General features: G+C 35.2%; 2 non-coding genes and 1 pseudogene across 2 annotated transcripts; 1 reads left to right on the top strand and 2 right to left on the bottom strand.

The window, feature by feature from the left end:
- Positions 1-3,586: 3,586 nt before the first annotated feature.
- Positions 3,587-3,659, bottom strand: Trnar-ucg. Its single transcript has one exon. It is a non-coding gene; the product is annotated as a tRNA-Arg (tRNA).
- A 10,612-nt stretch (positions 3,660-14,271) lies between these two features.
- The window catches only part of LOC107160486, a 10,471-nt pseudogene continuing 3,285 nt past the window's right edge, over positions 14,272-21,457 (top strand).
- On the bottom strand, positions 14,547-14,620 carry Trnat-ugu. The gene has a single exon. It is a non-coding gene; the product is annotated as a tRNA-Thr (tRNA).

Below are 21,457 nucleotides of genomic sequence, written 5' to 3' on the forward strand. Positions count from 1 at the left end.
GTCATCCCTGATTTGTTACCAGTCTGAAATGGACTGTTTTCAGTATTACCTATTTCCCATTTATGATTGATATCTACTATAAAATTTTTGAATATGTCATTTACTAGGTTAAAGAAATCATCTTCTGTGATGCTTTTAGTATTGATCACTATTTAATGCTGAATTTTATCAAATACTGTTTCTATCTATATTTAAGGTGATCACAAATTTTTATTTTTATTTCTAAGTATACACCCACCTTGTTTTCTTAGAGCCTAAGATAAGTTAGACTTTTGAGACAAAAATGACTTATAATTCATCTTAAACAACTGTGTACAGTTCCTTCCTTAACTTTCAGGATGAGTTACATCTATTTTTCAAGAGTGAGATTGATTTATGATTTTCCTTTCTTGTAATGTTCCAATCAGGTTATGTACAAAAGTGATACCAGTTTGTTCGGCAGTGTCCTTTAAAAAAAATAATTAAAAAAAAATACACACCTATCTATATGACCCAGCCATTCAACTCCTAGGTATTTACCCAAGAGAAATGAAATCATATATTCACACAAATCACTTCATACAAATGTTCATAGCAGTTTTATTATATTAACCCAAATCTGGATATATTCTAAATGTTCATCAACAGGTTGAACAAATTGAAGTATATCCATAGGACAGAATACCATCCAGCAATAATAATAAGTGAATTTGTCATGTGAGCAAAAACATTGATGAATCTCAAGATGATGATTATGACAAAAATAATTTTCTAAATTCCATACTGTATGGTCCCACTAACATAAAATTACAAAAACTTCAGACACATGATGTTTTAAAAACTGCAAACAGCACTACAGAAAGCAGATCAGTATTGTGGGAGGGGGCAGGGATTTCAAAAGTACAGAGGGCATGAGGAAACTTTGGGGGGTTGTTGCAGTAATTCACTCGCAGGTCAGCATGAGAAAGAAAGAAGAAGCAGAGCAAGCAAAGCAGCAGCAGAAAAAAAAAAAAGTCCTTTATTGTATACAAGCAATCTTTTTATAGTATTGTGAACAAAGAAGGCAGCCTTCCAACATCAATAAATCAGGTCTTTCAGCTAATTAAACATAGCATACAGATGTTTTACTTTCTAATCAGAAGTGATCCACTTCTCATGGCTAATCTATTCTCGGCCTGGAGCATGTTGAGCTCTACTCTGTTAAGAACAGATAATAAAATTTTTCTTAGTGCCCTCCTAGCCCACTTGGCAGAACATCCCGTTTGTAGGTAAGTCCTCCCAAGGACAGTAGACATCTCGTTTTCAAGCATGTTTGCTGTTGCCTTATCTAAACATTGAAGGAGCCTCTCGTTTGCAAGTAGGCCTTCCCAAGGACAGCAGACAAGTATGTTCGCTGTTACCTATCTATACCTTGACAGAATATCCCATTTGCAGACAGACTCCATCAAGGACAGTAATAGTTACGCAGTCACATCTGATTCTTTATATTTCCCTCCTTTTGTTTTTGTAAATCAGCCATAGCAGAAGCGATAAGAGAGGTTTCATGTTTCAGTTGCCTTTGCTTTCTCCAGCGTTGGAAGACTATATACAAAACAAAACACAAAACAAAAATTATTACAGCGTTACCTAAAGAAGTTGACAACAAGGTAGAGAAATGACACAAAGGATTTAAATTAGCAATACTTGAAGACAATTTTTGTAAAATTTCAGATCCTATTAATTCAGGTAATGTCTTACTAAAGGTGTCTATAATAGTTTTTTCCAAATTTATAATTTCTAAAGTTAAATTTTGATATCCGTTTAACCGTCTTTTAACAGTTTCCCAGGAATCACTGGTATTATATGGTACAGGAGTCACACAAATATGAGAAGAATTCCAGTCACACTTCAGAACACTTCTGGTAGTCAAGATAGTCACTTGATTGCCAAGCCAGGAAACAGTATGTTGTAAATTGATCACATCTGTAGCCAATTGAGAGTCTAAGTCCTTTCGTTGTTGCTATAATAAATGAGCATCTTGATGCCATGTTCTCACAAAATCCGCAGTTTGAATGCCTTGATGTAAAGTAACGGCCAGCTACTGCAGCAGTGGCAGTTACAGAAGCAACTGCAAGGATTGAAGCTATAATTATTCCTATTAATCGTCAAGAGCGATGTAACAAAACTTGAATAGCATTGTACAAATGAATAACAGACAATGAATCAGACCAAGGACGAGTCAAATTAACAGGCACCCACAATTCTGTGCAAGCTTTAACAATAACTAAAGTATAATTATTAATTTCTATTAATTCCCAATTAGTTCTATCTGTGTTCATTGTTTTTATTGTAATGATGATTTTATGAATTGTCAAACACATGTGTAGCTCATGTGTAGCTCATTCTGTGGCAATTATGGCTGGATAAAATTGTTTATGAAGGATATATCTGGAATCTTATTATGGCATTCTGCATGAGTAGTTGTGGGTCTCCTCTTCACACACACATACCTCCCCCTACACACACACTGTGGAAGAATGTGCATCTCTGATTTATTTCTTCTTTGAGCGTTTTAAAGAAATACCTGGGGCCTGGGGTTGTAGCTAAGTGGTGAAGCGCTTACCTAGCACGTGTGAGGAAGTTATTGTGTTCAACTACAACCAAAAATATAAATTAAAAAAAAAGAAAAGAAAGAAAGAAAAAAGAAAAGAAAAATCAAAACACAAAAGACTTGGTAAGAAAGGAGGCTTTGAATTTTCTCAGAAGATATTTGGCAACTAATTAAATTTTTTCATAATTTAAAATTATTTATAACTGTCATTCTTTCCTGAATCTGATTTATACTTCACATTGTTCATTTCATCAAAATATGCAAATATATTGGCCGGATTCTTTCCATTTTTAGAGAAGCCGCTCACTCTTGGTCCTGATCTTTGCCTGGCTTGCTGCTTCTTACTTTTTTCAATACTTTTTAAACCTGGTTTCGGGATATTGCGGGTAGTCGGACTAACTCCGCCCACTCGGTGGGAGAATGCGGGAACCGAGAGACCGCGTCCAGTCGCTCGTCGCCTCCTCCTGAATCAGAAACGGGTTTTATAACGTTTCTCCAGTTCCTTGAAATGTGGGAAGTTTTTCTTTCGAAAGGGGGCGACATTGGTTAACCTGACTTCAAAAGGACCAAGTTCTCCAGATACCTAGTGTGTAAGTGTGTCTGTCTCTGCGGGCCGAATACGTAACCGAATGCCTACTGTGGACCAGTGCAAGAAGAAAGGTGGTTGCCCAGAGGGAACCAGATCCTCAACATAAGTCCCTGACGCTCCCACCTCGCTTCCAGGGCCCACCCAAACCACTAGAAGAGGGTCCTCAAGGATCAAGATTCACGCCTTGCCCCCACCTCCACCCCACTCAAATCGACACAAGGGTAGTTTGCTTATCCGAGTGCAAGCCTTTGTACAAGTTAAGAAAGGAGGGGTCGAATACAGTGGATCTCAAGAGAGGTCTACTGGACGTAGAACTTCCTTTCCCACTTGAAAGAGTAGCGGAGACGCTTTTTTCCCCAAAGTGGATCGGATGCTACAGTGGTGCTTGGGAAATAGAGAGAGAAACGTGAAAAAGAAAAAAAGTAATGCAACCACGAAGGGATTCGAACCCTCAATCTTCTGATCCGAAGTCAGACGCCTTATCCATTAGGCCACGTGGTCTTGGATGCATGAGCTGGCGAAAAATTATAACAAGTGTTTGGAGTCCCTGCGCTCCCTGCGCTAGGTAGTTGGTACATCAATACACGTTTTTCTGTAATCTTAGCAGAATGATAAAATCTTCACTAATAACCTGTTTTCAAATATGGTGTAATTCATATACTCGAAAGCTAAGTCCTTTCTCTTGTGTCTCACAAGAGCAGGGGAATGATACGAAAAGAGAATTCTGATTTTCTCCAAATACCTGCCCTTATTACCAAATTTTACACCAAATTTGCATAATGCAATAGTGTCTCTCAGTCAATAATTAAGCCGTAAAGAAATAGAGAAAGAAAAGAATTAAACATTCCTTTGTAATCACGGTTACAAACGCGGTTTGCATCAGAACTGAGACCCACTGGGAGTAAACGAAAATCACCACACGGTGGACAAGAAAGACCCTTCCTGCCACTTCCTCAGTTTGGTCAGACCCGCCGCCGACGACTGCAACTGGGATTAAAGAGAGGCCTCTTCCTGGGCTTGTCGCTTCCTACCAAAACAAGAAGTATAGACCCCACTGAGGATTCTCCAATGTGACTTTTTTTTTAAGCCCAATAATTAATGAAATGATTATAAAATGCCTATCACCTTGTGCCACCACTTGGTTGTGATGGTGTGTGGTTTTGCAGGGAGAAGCCTTCCCCAGTCTTATTTTCCCCAAACACCCTAGGCGCAGGAGATTCAGACTTGCCTTTCGTTGTATACGCGCCGGGAAGCAAGCGGTGGGAAAGGCGCGCGCTTGACAGACCCGCCCCCGGTGGGTGGGCCATCCAGCAGCGCACCCTCTGCAGGCGAGAGTAGCCCAAGCCACGAAAACCGTAGGTCTGGAATCCCAGGCTTGTGGAGTCTCGCTCTTATTTCTGGGGACTCTGGAGGTCCGGGTTTGAGTCTTTACAAAACTGGCTTCCTCGCTACATCCTGGCTTTCCCAAAGTCTGTTATGCAGACTTTTCATATTTTAGAAATGCTGGAGGAACATTATTTTCAAAAAAAAAAAAAAAAAAAAAGCTCTGATAATCAAAGCTGGACCTTGAAGAGGCTGCGCTCTTTTTCTGTAGACCTCCAGAAAAGCACCATCTGGACCAGGTCAAAGCGTCACTGTGAGGGCCTTTTACCCAACGCAGAGGGGTTCAGTAAACACACAGGATCCAAGCTTACTCTGATCTCTAAAAGACTTTTCTTTTCTCCCTCTTTAGAGAGGGAGATTAGAAAATTCGAATGAAACGGCGATTTATGAAGAAATATAAATTACAAATTTCGATTTAAGAAAAAAATGACAAATAGTCCTAAAACCGCTACATAGACTGAATAGTAAGATATTTTCTAACAGAGAAAACTCCAAACTTTAAACTGAGAAGTTTTTCAAAACAATACAGAGAATATAAATTCAATTGGACACAAACTCTTCAAATTAGGATGGAAAGACTTTCCATCTCAATTTATAAACCTGACTTCATCCTAATACAAATATCAGATTAAAGGTGGTGTGAGAAAGGAAAGTCATAGGACCTGAATGAACATCAATGCAGTATCCTTTAAAACAAAAACAAAACCTAATACCTAACTGAATTCAACAATTATTATAAATTAAAACAAATCTGTGTTTATACCAAAAATTAGGTGTCAATTGAACATTAGGAAAACAATTGCTATGATTCAGTACATCAAAAAATTAGAGGAAAAAATTATGTTTACCAGAGTAGAGGCAGAAAAAGCATTTAATAAATTTCTGTGTCCACTCATGATATAGGTGTTAATCTAGAAATAAAAGGAAATTTCTTTGGATTTTAAAAACACAAACATGATTGGCAGAAAGTATAATAATACTTAAAGGTAAAAAATTTAAAACACTCTGTTTAGAATTAGGAACACATGGGGTAAGTATACCAGGAGTCAACTTCTATTCCCTATAAGACAAAAGGAAAAATTTTAAATATAATGACTAGAAAGGAAAAAACTATTATCTTCCCCCTTTTAACAGATTGTATATTTGTATATCAACATTAACTAGACAAATCTAAACATAAGTTATTATGATTAATAAAAGAGTCTTAACATTTTTCCTGAAGGCTATAAAATTTCACAAGAGCAATGACATACAATTTAAAAAATCCTAGATGTCACAGAAAAGGAAATGTTATTGAAATGTTAATAACAAGAAAACATCACAAAACAAATACGGCATGGCTTTATTTATAAAACTACAAACTAAGTATACTGAAAAACCTATTATTTATGAATACATATATAATTAGTAAAGCTAATACATTAGAGATAAAAACTTTATCTCAGGATAAGAGAGGTATAAACTGGAGTAGAGCAAATGGGACTTCTGAAATAATGTTCTCTTTCTAGATTGATGACTTTTTTTTTCTTTTTGAAGTAAACTTTGTTGAAGTGTAATAAACAGGCATTAAAATGTGCAAATACAAGTATATAGAGATCACTGAATATATATATAATATATAAATATAAATATAATAAATATAATATATCTATAACCTGCCAACCAGAGCTTTTGTTTTAATTTATTACCCTCTTTCCATCGAACTGGATCCGAGAACTAAGTTTTGTCACTTAGGTGTCTGTGCCAAGAAACAAAACATTGTCGATAGCCTCAGAAGCCACCCTCATACCCTCCCCCAACTCACTTTTTTCATAAAGATAACCTCTTTTTTCTTCTTTGCTTCTGACATCATCTGTTCATTTTACACGTTTTTATTCTTTGTCCAAATAGGATTATAAAATATACACAATTAGCTCTCCATATGTTCAGGTTCTGCATCCACTGATTTAACCAAGCATGGATGAAAAATATTTGGGGAAAAATTACACGTGTATTGGGCTGAAGTTGTGGCTCAGCAGTAGAGCGCTTGCCTGGGTTTGATCCTCAGCACCACATAAAAATAAATAAATAAAATAAAGGTATTGTGTCCATCCACAACTAAAAAATAAATTTAAAAAAATTAAACATGAACAGACATTCTGTCATCTAGAGATGATTCAAAATTGGCTCACATTTGTAATCACAGCTACTCAGGAGGCTCAGGCAGAAGGACTGCAAATTCCAGGTCAGCCTCAGCAACTTAGAAATAACTTGTCTCAAAAACCTTAAAGAGGTTGCATCTTGCTTTTTGAGATGACTCATATTCTCCCTCAAATGTATATTCCCTGTTTTACCCCCAAAGCTTCTCACTCTTGAGATGACCCACATTCTCCCTTGAATATATCTCTGCTTTTCTAAATAAATCTCTGTATCTCTTAAAAAAAAAATGCTGGGGATGAAACTCAGTGATTGCACACCCCAGGTGCAGTCTACAGTATCACAAAAATTCATTCATTCATTCATTAAAATGTAAGAGAAGCATACAGGCATGTGTGCACAGGCTATATACAAATATCATGCCATTTTATAGGAGGGATTTGATCAGTCACATATTTTGATATCCACAAGGAGTCCTGGAAGCAATCCTCCACAAATACTGAGGAACAATTATAACTGTATTATACCAGGCTTCTTTTGCACAGCAATATGTGAGATTCATCTGTTATTGCACAATTATTTTTTCTCACCAATGTGTATATTGCATAAGTATACTACAATTTATTTACCCATTCTATTGATCATACACTGGGTTATTTTCAGTTTTGGGATATTACAAGTAGGACTATGAGGAACAATGCTGTACATTTTGTGTTTGTACATGTGCACAGATTTTTATTGGGTATTAATTGGGTATTAAAATAAAAAGGATGAGGGGTTGGGGTTGTGGCTCATTGGTAGAGCGCTCGCCTAGCCCATGCGAGGCCCTGGGTTTGATTCTCAGCACCACATTAAATAAATAAATAAATAAAGATATTGTGTACGACCAAAACATAAATGTTTAAAAAAAATAAAATAAAGAGGATGAAACTATTTCTTTCTTTCTTTCTTTTTTTTTTTTATGTGTTTGATGCCTGGAATCAAACCCAGGATCTTACACATGCTAATCAATGAAACAATTTTTGATGTTTGACAGTTGACAGCTTTCAAGATCTGTCACTCTTCCCTAACCTTTTGCTTCACATTTAAGCCAGCCCAGAAGAAAATGCATTGACTCTATAGATTGCTTTGGGCATTATGAACATTTTAATATCGTTAATTCTTCCAGTTAATGAACTTGGAATATCTTTTCATTTTTGTGTCTTCATCAATTATTTTCATCAATGTCTTGTTGTTTTTAGTGTATAGATCTTTAACCTCCTTGGTTAAATTTATTATTTTGGATGTTTTGATAAATGAGATTGTTTTCTTAATTTCTTTTTTGGATAGTTTGCTGTTGGTGTAAAAAGTGCAACTGATTTTTGTTCATTGATTTTGTATCTTGCAACTTAGGTGAATTATTTATTAGTTCTAACAGCTTTTTGGTGAGATCTGTACAGCTTTCTATATAGAAGATCCTGTTGTCAGCAAACAGCAACAATTTGATTTCTTCCTTTCTAATTTGGATGTCCTTTATTTCTTTTATTTGCCTGATTAGAAGTCATTACTTCCAGTACTATGTTGAATACTTAAACTAAGGGTGGGCATCTGTGTTAGTTTTTCATCACTGTAACAAAATACCTGAGGAAAACAATTTAAGAAGGAAATATATTTTGGCTCACAGTTTCAGAGGTTTCAGTCCAATGTTAGCTAGTTCCATTGCTAACCCTTTTATCCCAGGGACAAATCTCTTTTAATAATTGTAATGATCCTTTTAATATACTGCTGAGTTCAATTTGCTAGTATTTTGCTGAGGGGTTTTGCATTTATCTTTATCTGCGACGTTGGTATATAATTGTTTTTTTTCTTACAGAGTCCTCATCTGGTTCTAGTATCTGAGTAATACTATCCTTATAAAATGTGTTTGAAAATATTATTTCCTCTTCAATTTGTTTTGGAAGAGTTTGAGGACAATGGGCATTCATTCTGATTTAAATTCTTGGTAGAATTTATTTATGAAGACTAGTCCTGGGCTTTTCTATGTTGGAAGGTTTTTAATAACTACCTCAACCTGCCATTTGTATATTCAGATTTTCCATTTCTTGTGTCTAGAAATTCATCCATTTCTTCTAGTTAATTCAGTCCCCCCCACACACTTTTTTTTGTAAGTTTACCTAATTGTTTTTTCAATTTTGTTTATCTTTTTTAAAAAAACCCACAACTCTTCATTTTACTCTTTCTAGTCTCTATTTCACTAATTTCTGCTTGATCTTTATGATTTCTTTCCTTCTGCTAATTTTTGGCTTTGTGTTTTCTTTTTCTACTTCCTCAAGATATAAAGTTATGTTATTTCTAACCTTTCTTTTTTCTTTATGTAGCCTTTATAACTTTCCCTCTTAGCATTGTTTTTGCTGCATACTGTAAATTTTGGTATGCTCTGTTTCAATTCTTATTTGTCTCAAGGTATTTTTTATTTCCTTTTTAATATCTTCTTTGATGCATTGGTTATTCAGAAATATTTGCTTAATTTATGCATATTTGCAAATTTCCCAATATTCATCTTGTCTAATTTTATACCATTGTTGCTGAAAAATATATTGATATGATTTCAATCATAAAAATAGGCTTATACTTGTTTTCTGGCCCAACATATATTCTATCCTGGTGAACATTCTGTGTGTACTGAGAAAAATGTGACAGATTTTGACTGAAAGTCTATTTCATCTGATATAAGTATAGCCATTTCTGATATCTTTTGGTTATTATTTCCATGGAACATCTCTTTCTATCTTAGCCTATATATTCACATAGTATATTATTGAATCAGTTTTTTCCCCTTATTCATCCAGCTTATTTAATTTTTTATTGAACAATAGAATCCATTTTCACTACAGTAATTCCTGACAGGTAAGTACTTAATATTTCCATTTTGCTAAAAAAATTTTTTTGACTGTTTTGTTTTTTATATTTTTATCTTTAATTTCAAACTAGAATTAAAAGTGTTTTTTGCACAGCCATTGCACTATTAGTTTTCTGAATTTCATTACTTATTTACCTTTGCAAGTGAATTTTATATTTTTTTCTATTTTCTATTACTTAGCATCATTTTATTCATCTTGAAGAACTTCTGTTTGCATTTTTTGTAAGACAAGTCTAACAGTGATAAACTTTCTCAGCTTTTGTTCATCTAGGAATGTGTTTATATCTTCTTTATTTCTAAAGCACAGTTTTTGTTTGTAAATCCTTCATTGGGAGGTTTTTTTTCCCTTTCTGCACGTGGAATATTTTAACCCAATCCTTTCTGGCTTGCAAATTTTCTGCTGAGAAATAACACTGAAAGCATGGAGTTTCCCTTCAGTGTGGAATCTCTTTCCTTGTGTTCCTTTGAAGACTCTGTCTTTTAACAATTTGATTATAATTTATCTGTATCATCTTCTTTGGATTGATCTTGTTTAGAGTCCATTGAATTTCATCAATCTAAATTTCCACATCTCTCCCAAGATTCTGGTCATGTCTGGCTGTTATTTTTTAAAATAAGCTTTCTGCCCACCTCCACTTTTTTCTAATTAGACTCCCATAATCTGTTATTTTCTTTCTTGGTGGTGTCCTATATGTCCCCTAAGTTTTCTTCACTTTTTATTATTTCTTTTATCTTTTTGTTCCTCTATGGTGAATTTCAAATGGCCTGTCTTTTCGCTTACTGATTCTTTCTTCTGCAAGATTGGGTCTGCTGTTGAAACTCTCTATTGACATTTCCAATTCTTCTATTGTATTCTTCAGTTGCAAGATTTATATTTGGTTCTTTTTAGTGTTTATATTTCTCCAAGAAATTTATAATTTTGTTCATGCTTTGTCTTAGTGATTTCATTGAGTTGTCTATTTGTGTTCTCTTGCAACTCCTTTGAGCTTCTTTCGGATGATTATTTTTAATTCTTTGTCAAGAAATTTGTAGAGCTCCATTTTTTACAGTTCAGTTACTGATGTTTTATTAATTTCCTTTAACGATGTCACATTTGATTAATTCTTCATGATCCATGTAATCTTGCATTGGTATTTTTGCATCTGAAGGAATAAATACCCCTTCCAGTCCTTATAGACCAGTTTTGGCAAGTAAACACTTTCTTCTACTGGGTCCCCCAAACAACTGTGTGTGTGTGTGTGTGTGTGTGTGTATATATATATATATATATATATATATATATATATATATATTTCTCCTCCTCCTCCTCCTCCTCCTCTTCTTATATGGAACATTCTCCACAGTGGAACATATGCCAGGTCATAAAGCAAATCTCAGTAGACTCAATAAATTTAAAAGAATAAACATATTCAGTTGATTTTCTCTGATCATAATGGGGTGAAATTAGAAGCCAATGTGGGGAGATGGGAAATACTCAAATATGTTCTATATAACCAATGGATCAATGAAGAGATCAAAAGGGAAATCAGAAATACTCGAAGGTGAATGAAAATGAAGACACAACCTTCTAAAACTTACAGAATACATCTAACCAGTGATCAGAAGTAAATTTTTAATAGCAAATGCCTCTGTTAAAAAAGAAATATCTCAAATCACAGACCTAATCTTTCTCCTAAATACATTGTTAGAGAAGAGCAAACTAAACCTAAAGCAGACAGAAGAAAGGAAATAATAACTACTAAAGAGCTGTCATTAATCACATAGAAAATAAAAAATAAGAGAGAAGAGCAATTAAACTAAAAGTTGACTCTTTGAAAAGAACAGAATTAATAAACATCTAGCTAGATTGCCTAAGGGAAAAAAGGAAAGACCCAACTTACTAGAATCAGAAATGGAAGAGAAGAAATTAGTTTTATTCTTAGAGTAATAAAAAAATTAGAAAGAAATAATAAAAATAATTAGATACCAATGAGTTAAAATGATGAATTAATAATAATAAATTAAAAAAAAAACTACTCACAAAGAAAAACATAGGCCCAGATGTCTTTGCTGCTGAATTTTACTAAATATTTAAGGAAGAATTAATACTAGTTCTTCACCACAAATTTTTTAAAAAATAGAATAGAAAGGAATACTTCTCAAATAATTTTATAAGAACAGAATTACAATGTCATCCTTAAAGAAAAGAGGGACACCAAAGCACCATATTCCTAATGCCCCTTAATGTTCCCCAAAACTTAGCCAAGTTAAGGAAACAATGAAAGTGAATCTGGATCAAAATGTCCAGATAAATATTATCTTGAAGGGTACTGATTTCCTTTCAAATATTCCGGGAATTAAGGCAAGTTAGTGTTATCTGTAGAGACCTGCCTTCTTACACACAAGCTAGGTCAGCTGGTCCTTGGGATGCTTGTTGTACAAGGAGCAAAGTGAATTAATGATGTTACTGTTTCTGTTGCCTAATTTATAAAACTCTTCACCCTGTGGCAACTGGTGAGAATCAGAGGACCATGGAGAAGGAAATGCTCATATAGGTGACCTTGGACAAAGTATCACTAGGAATAAGAGACACTACTTTCTGGCAAGACACCAGGGGCACTGAAAGGGGAGAGGTGCACCTGTTCTGCCTGTCTCCACTGGACTTCCCCTGTAAGCATTTCTCAATAGTCCTTTACCCCATCACCAGGTGACTTCCTTGGTCTCTCGGCAACCAATCCTACTGCTCCAACACAACTAGGCTATAAACGTTACAATTATCCCGATGTCAAAACCAGCCAAAGATACTAAGAATATAATAACAGGGTAAAAGGAATGCTAAATCCCCTGCCTTCATGTAGCTAATATTCTAGTGCCAGAAACACAATACACCAATTAAAAAATAAAATGTACTACATCAAACAGTGATAAATTTTAAGGAGAAAAGGCAAAAGAGCAATAAGAGTACTAAAAAAGTTTACTTAGGTGGCTAATGGAAAGCCTCATTTTATGATGTTTTGATAAAAAAAAAAAAAAAAGACTAAAGGAAAAAAAGGAAGCCAACCTTAAAGATCTCTGAAAAAAAATTTTTTTAAGGCAGAAAGAAAAAAAGTGAAGATGCTTTGAAGCAGGAATGGCCCTGAAGAATACAAGAAACCCAAGGGGACAGTGTAGTTAAAATGATGCCAGATGACATCAGTGGTGAGACACACTTTACAGGATAGACACATGGGAAATTCATATTGTCCTTTCAAAATGGTCATCAAATTGAGACTTTGTGGTTTATTTATAGATAATCTTATTCACTCATGTTTCCTACTAGAGGATAGTATTCTCTGTTTGAATTTTGCTAGTTACTAGAATACATTAGAGTACTTGGGTCTTATGAACAGATTTCTGCTTTCCTCATGCTTACATGAAGATGTCTGGTTCCAGGCCAGAAACTGGATCTTTACAAAGAAAAAATAAAGAAAACCCTTGGAATCATAAGAGAAGAACTATCCCAGGAATTCTTAACAATTTATACTCCAGGAAAAAAAAAATCAAAAACAAAAGCAAAACCGAAACCAAAAAGCTCAGTTCTATTTCTAAGACAAATTTTGTTCAAGGACTAGAACATTAAGATACAGCTCTGCCTCTTATGTGAAAGCAGGTGCTAATTCTGTAATTGTTTCTTATCCTTCTTGTCCATATTTTCTGCTTTACTAAATATATGTGTATCCACAAACAATAGAAAATTTTGTCTTTAAATGTACAGAAATGAAATCATACTGAATTATGTACTTAATTCTGAGTTGCTGTTTTATTTCAACATATCAAAAAAATTAAAAAGAACCATTATGTTGTTACTATAATATTATGCTATCATTATTTAAAAATGAGTTATTTTTATTTAAAAGGAAACTCCCATAATTTAAAAGAAAAGCGAATTCTCTGACCATCATGTACTCTCTCTGCCTCTGCAGCCAGGGAATCTGAGGAGGAGATGGAGGAGACCGCTCCATGCGGAGCCAAATGGTGGGCTCAGCTCGCCGAGTGTTTCCGGGATTTTCCGAAGGTGGAGTTTGAGACTCTTCCTGCATTCATACACATTTCACCCTACCCTGAGCTGCCAGACTCAGGGACCCTTCTCTCTCAAGTCTCCAGTTTTCATTATGTATGACCAGAGCAGAGACTAAAAACCATCACTCAAGAAAGAGACTTTTATAAACCACGCTTCAGGATCCGCTAGTCCCCATGAGCAAGACCGCAAAGTGTCTGAAATCAGACACACATTCATCTGAATAAATGACCTTTCGTTCTTTGCAGAGAAAAGCTTGCCTAAGACTCTGAGGGTAGAAAACATGGAGATACGATCCTAATCTGAGGTACCATCCATTCAAGCATTCATTTATTTATTCAACAAACACAGCCGAAAACTTTGTGCAGGCACAACCAAAGCACGACATTATTATGGTCATGGGCGTCCTCAACGACGGGGATAGGAGAAGGTAGATTGCGCTCCTTTGTCAACACAGAAACGCTAGAATTACCTCCAAAACGCCCAACTTCTTATAATAATCAATAATTGGCTTAGGAGTTTATTAAAGCTTTACTTGAATCACAAAATCTTAGTCCCAGAGAAATCTCAACATTAGCCTTTACTTGTTCTTCTGCATGGGACAATCCCTATTCTTTCCAGCAAGTGGAATGTCAGAATTCCCTAGCAGGAAGTGCTCGATGGGGCCATGCCCTCGACTCCTGCTGCACCTCCAAAGGGAGTCGGTGCAGGTTAATGTCGCTCAGAAACGATCTAAATGCACTTAGCTTCTCCATTCCTTTATTTTTTTGACTCGTTTTGTTTTAATAGGAGGAAGAAGGAGCTTGTTGGAATACTGCCTTTTCCGGGTAAGAAGGGGCGTAAGGAAGGCAAATCTGTTACAGTCAGGATATCTCTTTCGTTCCATTTCAACGCTAAATAAAGTAGCGTTTACTAAAAGTAACGCTGTGAAACTAGGCCCCACTGGGATTCGAACCCAGGATCTCCTGTTTACAAGACAGGCGCTTTAACCAACTAAGCCATGGAGCCCCACGACCAGGCTCTCCAACAGACCAACATTTATTTAATTTGAAATAACCATGGTTTCGTTTATTTAAAAATTTTAGGCATATTTTTTAAATTATTTATTATGTATCCGATTTCAATTTCTTCTTTATCATGTATTATACAAGCGGAAGAATTTTGAAATGACTGAGGAAGTCGTCTATTGACCATTGAGACTTTTCCAATCTCAGCTCTTTTTCCGCGCGGGTCGGGAAAGGGTCACCGAGGTTCTCATTTCTCTCCACTCCTCCTTTCCTAGATTCCGGCTCTCAAAATCCTGCACCTATGGAGAGCCCTGTAGCTTTTGATACTGACTGAGGGGGATGCTGGGATTCTGAGACAAAACACATAAAAGCTCCCACGGACTGCAGAGGAATCCTGTCTTTTGAGTCCTGAACACTCGCGATGTCTGTCTTTGGGGCCAGAAATTCGTGAATAATTGTGAGCAACAGCAGTGGGATGCATTCGCCCTCGTTCAGTTTCCAACACTTCCCTTGAAAGTAGCTCTTTGCAGAAAGTAGCTCGTTTGCAGAATTTTTTTTTAATCTTGAGAAAACTCTAATGTATCATTTTCTTTTTAACATCCTCTCTTCATTCATCATCCCAATGATTAGGTGCCTTATTCAAGACAACTATCATATGAGAAGGCAGTATTTTTCAGAATTGGGACAACTCTAAAGTTTTCCCTACGAGCATGCGCGCGAGCACACACAGCCACACACACACAAATACAATTTCAAAAACAAAAACAAAAAAATAACCTTTCAAATTGTCCCTGTGTGAACCAAAAAATGGTTGCCTGCGGGGTGGAGGGTGGGGAGAAAAAGACAGTTTCTGCCCAAAAGTAACGCATTAACTCTGCTCAGATTTATGGGCCAAACCTTCTGTTTGTGGAGTGAGGGACAGTGGGGAATGGTAATCTTGCCCCAGTTCTGATACTAATAGTCTACCACAACTATCAACCAGTATTGTTTCTTATTTGCAAAACTCAGAGTATTTTTAAAAGTTTTTCTTTTATGTGTTCATCTCTCTGTATTGAAAAAGTTCAATTTTTTGGCTTTTGACATAGTTTTGAAAACATGAATATCAATGTTTCAAAGATGAACTGGACTAGTGCCAGTACTATGGAAATAGAATCAATATATCTATTTTTGGTATCTGTGTGGGAAAAGAAGAGAAAGAGAGACTGCAGATAACCAACAGGAGAAAAAACAAGGTGCTTTTGATCTCAGTCCTCAGTACACCCAGATGCATTCCCCATCTGAGACCTTGCTTGACAGCTTTTCATAGATCCAATAGTTGCCTCAGATGCAGTTGAGCTGCAGCAGCCTTTGTTACTTGTCCTGGTCCTACTTCAATTTCCCTTCCCACCGCCAGACTTAAAGAAGTCTTGCTACTCAATATGTGGCTTGTGGACAAGGAACATTGGCACCATCTTGGAGCTTGTTAAAAATGTGAAATTCTAAACAAACAGAATCAGAATATGCATTTTAACAACCTCAGGCAATTCATATGCATATTACAGTTGAGAAGCTCTACTCTGTAACAGTGGTTCCCCAACTATCATGTGTATCATGGTCTGAATCTTAGTGTTTCCTCCAAATTGATGTGCTGAAACTAAAATCCAATGGGGCAGTATTAAGAGATGGGGCTTTGGGAAGTGATTAAGTTATGAGGCCTCTCTCCTTGTCAGTTGGCTTAGGGCCCTTATAAAAGAGCCTGAGAAAGTTTGCATACCCTCCCAACCATAAGAAGACATAGAAGATGCCATCCATGAGGAATAGGTTCTCACTGGACATTGAATCTGCTTGCCTTGATCTTGGACTTCTCAGCCTCCAGAACCATGAGCAACAAATTTCTGTTTATAAATTACCTCATTTGACTAGTAAAACATAGCAATAAATTGTTTTAAAAACATTTCCTCAATTAGATTTCCTCCTTATTTTCGTCAAGTCTTAGTATTTATTTTCTGGAATAGTATATCTGTTTTTATCTGTGTTAGATATTATTTCTCATAATTTGTCTTCCTCTGTTTTGCTATGTCTTCCCTCTAGGTGAGGTGTACTTTCTAACTTCACTGACATTGTGCTCCGTAATGTGACTTGATTTGATCGATGGAATGCCATGAATAATAAAGGGTGTGGTTATGAGCTAAGATTTTAAACATCATAGCAAAGTTTTCCAGCCCCCTGCTTCCTGCATTCCAATGGAAGAACATACTAGGTAGCTGCTGGTCTGGAATGAGGAGGCTTACATAAAAGCCCAGACAATTCAGGCTGATGTCAGCAGAGCCTCACCCAAAATGGGGCTTGCAAATGAGAAACAGATGTTTGTTATTTTAAGGCACTGAGATCCAGGCTACTTTTTTCTTTTAGATTTTTTTTCTTTTTTTTTATATTGTTATTTTAATTATTGCTTATTTGATATATACAAACTAAAATATAGTACCACAAAGGGGGGGGGGCAAAAATTATTACAGCTTTTCACAATATAGATGAAAAAGCCACTTATACATGTTTAATTTCTAGGAAGGTTAATGTCGATAGCTATAACCTTCCAAGAAACAAAAAGAAGTTGCTATTTGGGATTCTTGTTTTTTGGGGAGTAGATTTTTTTTAACATACTTCTTATTTATTTGAAAGAATCCACTGCCAAACTTATATTATATAAATATAATAGATGAAGTATTTTATCCAGTATGTATTCAAAAATTTTCCCAATTACTAATTTTATTCTTATGTTTAATAATTTTTGATATCATAAGAAATTTCAATGGAGTTAAATTCAACAATTTGTTTCTTATGGTAATTCTACTGGGAATCATTCTTTGTTATTTTTCTCATCTATCATTTACATTAATTTGCCCTAACATTAAAAAATACATTTAAATAATAATATATCCAGAATTTATTTTTGAGAAAGTGCAACAATGACCTTAATTTTGAAACAAAGAGTTAACCTTTTATCCCTTCTATCCCACAGGAATTTTTTTTTACTGACCTTTTTGAAATACCATCTTAGGGCTGGGGCTGTAGTTCAGTGGTAAAATGACTGTCGTGCATGTGTGAGACACTGGGTTTGATCCTCGGTACCCCATAAAAATAAATAAAGATACTGTGTGTTTATCTACAACTAAAATGTTTTTTAAATGCCATCTTTATGATACAATCTTTTTTGAATTATAAAGGCAATTTGTTCTTGAAAAAAAATTTTCATAAGGCAAATTATCCTAAGTTGAATTAATATTACCATTCACTACAATAAAAATTAATACATTCCTGATCTCCCGAATTGACACCTATTTATCCCTTTATTCTTCAAATTCAGTGTTATCACATGTCTAGAACTTTTCTAAGCTATGGGGATACAACAAACAAAATAAATTAAAAACCCATCCTCTCATAGATACTCTAATCTAATGAGAAAACAGAAAAATTTGTAAGATTGTTGAAGAAAACTAAAGCAGTGAAAAAAAAGAAACCAAGGAAAGGAAGGATGGATAGTATAAGGTCTTCTAAGCTTAAGGTTAAAGTCTTCAGTTTCTACTTGGAATGAGATGGGAAGCCATGGGAGGATTTTGAACAGAGGTATGACAGGACCTAATCTATATTTTAAGAGGATCTCTCAGGTTGCTGAGTTGAGACTAGATTGAAAGGGCATGTCTTATTAGTCTGTTCAGTCTGATAAAACAAAATACCATAGACTGAGTAGCTTATAAATAATAGAAGTTTATTTCTTATAGTTCTGGAGGCTGGGAAAATCAAGGAGCAGGCAGATTTTTATGTCTGATGAGATTCAGCTTCCTGGTTCACAAATGGCATCTTCTGGTTGTGCTTTCAATGGTAGAAGAAGGTTAATGCAGCTAAACCACTCAGGGGACCCTCTTCTCATGCCCTAATCACCTTCCAAAGGCTCTGATTCCCAATACCATCACCTTGGAGATTGAGTTTCAAGCTATGAAATTTGGGAAGGTACAAGCACTCTGATAGCAGGCAGCAAGGACATTTGCAGTGAGATCAGTATACCTAATTAAAATTAATTAATTAATTAATTTTTTAAAAGAGCCTGTTGTAACAATACAGAAACTTAAAAAGATAACATTCATATGGGTGCTTTTGATAAACATAAAGTCATTCTTTATGATGAGGAAGGGAAGAAGTTTAGAAAATATTAATATACCAATGACTACATAGATATACAAGGCATTTATCAGATGTTGTTAAAGTCATGTTTTTTGTTTAGGTATAATCTGCATCTCATCATCATCAATTCAAATTATTGGCTAGTTTATTTGCTGAGGCAAGCAAGAAGCTCTCTTACTAGGTTCAAAGATTTAATAGTAATTGCTACTAGGACTTATCATAGTAAAGTGCAATTATTGAATAAATGTTAAAGAAAATTGGGTTTGTTCCTTATAGTTTATGTTCTCTTTTTAAAAATTCTCATCATTGTGCTTAGCCCAGCTTACTTTCTATTGTTTAGGGTTTCCAGCTCCTTTTTGGTGTTTTACTCCAATAATTATACATGATTGCTCACATTGTTTTACAGTAAATGTGTGTTTAGATTTTTCATGTCCATTACCTTCTCTGCCTTTGATTCCTTCTTAGGCTCAATGTTGCCTTCATGGTTTATTCTCTGCTTTGTTAATCATGTTCCTTTTTAGTTGTCTCAGTGAAAGTTCATTGGTAGTAAAGGTTCTCATCAGAGTTTTGAAGGCATTTTATTCCATTGTCATTCTTGAGCCCACAGAGATCAGTGGAGTGACCTATATTAGGGTGGTATTTTTTCTCAGCTTTTGGAAAATATTTTTCCACTTCTTCTGGATTCTCTTGTTGTTATTGAAAAAACTGCCCTAAGTTACTTGTTAAAATTTGGTATCTCCAGTTGCTTTAATATCTTTTTTCTTACTATGATGGGTTTATATATAAATTTAGTTTTATCTTGCTCTGGTCTTGTTTTGCTCCTTGAGTTTAAAGACTCAATATTTATCAGTTCTAGAATATTCTTATCCTTTATATTCAAGATATTGTAAATCCTTAATCTCTCCTTCATAACTGCAATTTTTGCACAATTTTCTTTTTTTTTTTTTTGTCCTTCCTTTGGCATAATTTCTGTCAGATTTAGGTTATTTAACAAATTCTTTTATATTTTAAACATTGAAATCATATAAAAGAATATTTATAACACATGCACAAGGCAGTAAAAGAAACAATAAATTTAGTAACATTGTACTTATTATCCATGTTAAGAAACAGAATATGACCTTAGTGGATCTGCCAAAATCATAGTTCCTCCTTCCTTTCTCACCCAACAGAGGTAATTTCTGCCCAAAATCCTGTGTTCATGTTTTGTGGGCTTTTCCTTTATGTTTTTACCACACTGTATCTCTAACTTTTGTTGTTTAACTTTTCACACCATTTAAAGTTTTTTTTCAATGTAAATGGAAGATTCTTTTAAATGTAAATGGAAGAATGCTCGAATATTCTTCTGCAATCTGAACTTCCTTCAATGGTATATACTTAAACTTAATTGACATTGGTGTGCATAACCATAATTCACTGATTTTGAAAAACAAATTTTGAGTATAATTTACATAGAATAATATGCATGATTTAAATTATTTAGTTTGGCCAGGCATGGTGCATATCTGTAATCCCAGCAACTCAGGAGGCTGAGGCAGGAGAATCCCAAGTCCAAAGCCAGCCTCAGCATTTTAGTGAGGTCCCAAGGAATTTAGCAAGACCCTGTCTCAAAAATAAACAATAAATAATTAATAAAAAGGGCTGGGGATGTGGCTCCGTGGTAAAGTGCCCGTGGGTTAAATCTCTGGTACCAAAAATTAAAAAAATAAAATTTATAGTTTCATAAGTTTCAACATATATAGATACATACATACATACATACATATTAAACATGTATATGTATATATAGCTACCACCACAAAGTATAAAACATTTCATCACACCAAAAACTTCTTGACAATCCTTCATTCTTACTATGTTATTTTAGTCGTTGAACAAATATAATACAAATTATTCACACATTCTCCTGTGAATGGACATTTGATTATTTTCAGTTTGGGTTTTATAAGTATTGATATTAAACATTCAAATAATCTTAGCCCTCTAAGATGCTTGGCATTTAAAAAGTAAAATTGTAAGATGTAGGGCATGTACATTAACAGTGTTAGAGGTAATGTCAAATTTTCAATTGTTGTTTACTAGATAATACCAACAACATTGTTGTTTACTAGATAATACCAACATGCACATAAAATTTACAGTATGGCCAGGGCAGTTTAATCCCAGTGACTGAGGCAGATCCTCCAGGCTGAGACAGGAAGATCACAAGTTTGAGGCCAGCCTCAGTAATTTATCCAGGCCCTAAGCAACCTAGTGAGACCCTGTCTTAAAATTTAAAAAAAAAAAAATGTGGGCAGTGTTGGAGCTGTGACTCAGGGGTTAAACACCTCTATTTCAATCCACAGTAACAAAAAACAACAACAAAAAATAGTGTTTCTTAAAAAGTATCTACTACATTATATTATCCCTGTTACTCTCTCTCTCTCTCTCTTTGCTGTCTCTCTCTCTCTCTCTCTCTCTCTGCTGTCTCTCTCTCTCTCTCTGTCTCTCTCTCTCTCTGTCTCTCTCAGCTGTGATCTCATGAAGGGTAGGAAAATTTGAAAAGAATCTTATGATCTTATGACTGGGCATGGTAGCTATTTAGTTATGCAGGATACTGAGGCAGGAGGATTCATGAGCCCAGGAGTCCAAGACCAGCCTGGGCAATACAGCATAGCAAGAATACATATCCGGGAAGGGG

This window comes from Marmota marmota, unplaced genomic scaffold (genome assembly GCF_001458135.2).
Source record: "Marmota marmota marmota unplaced genomic scaffold, marMar, whole genome shotgun sequence".
NCBI classification, from domain to species: domain Eukaryota; kingdom Metazoa; phylum Chordata; class Mammalia; order Rodentia; family Sciuridae; genus Marmota; species Marmota marmota.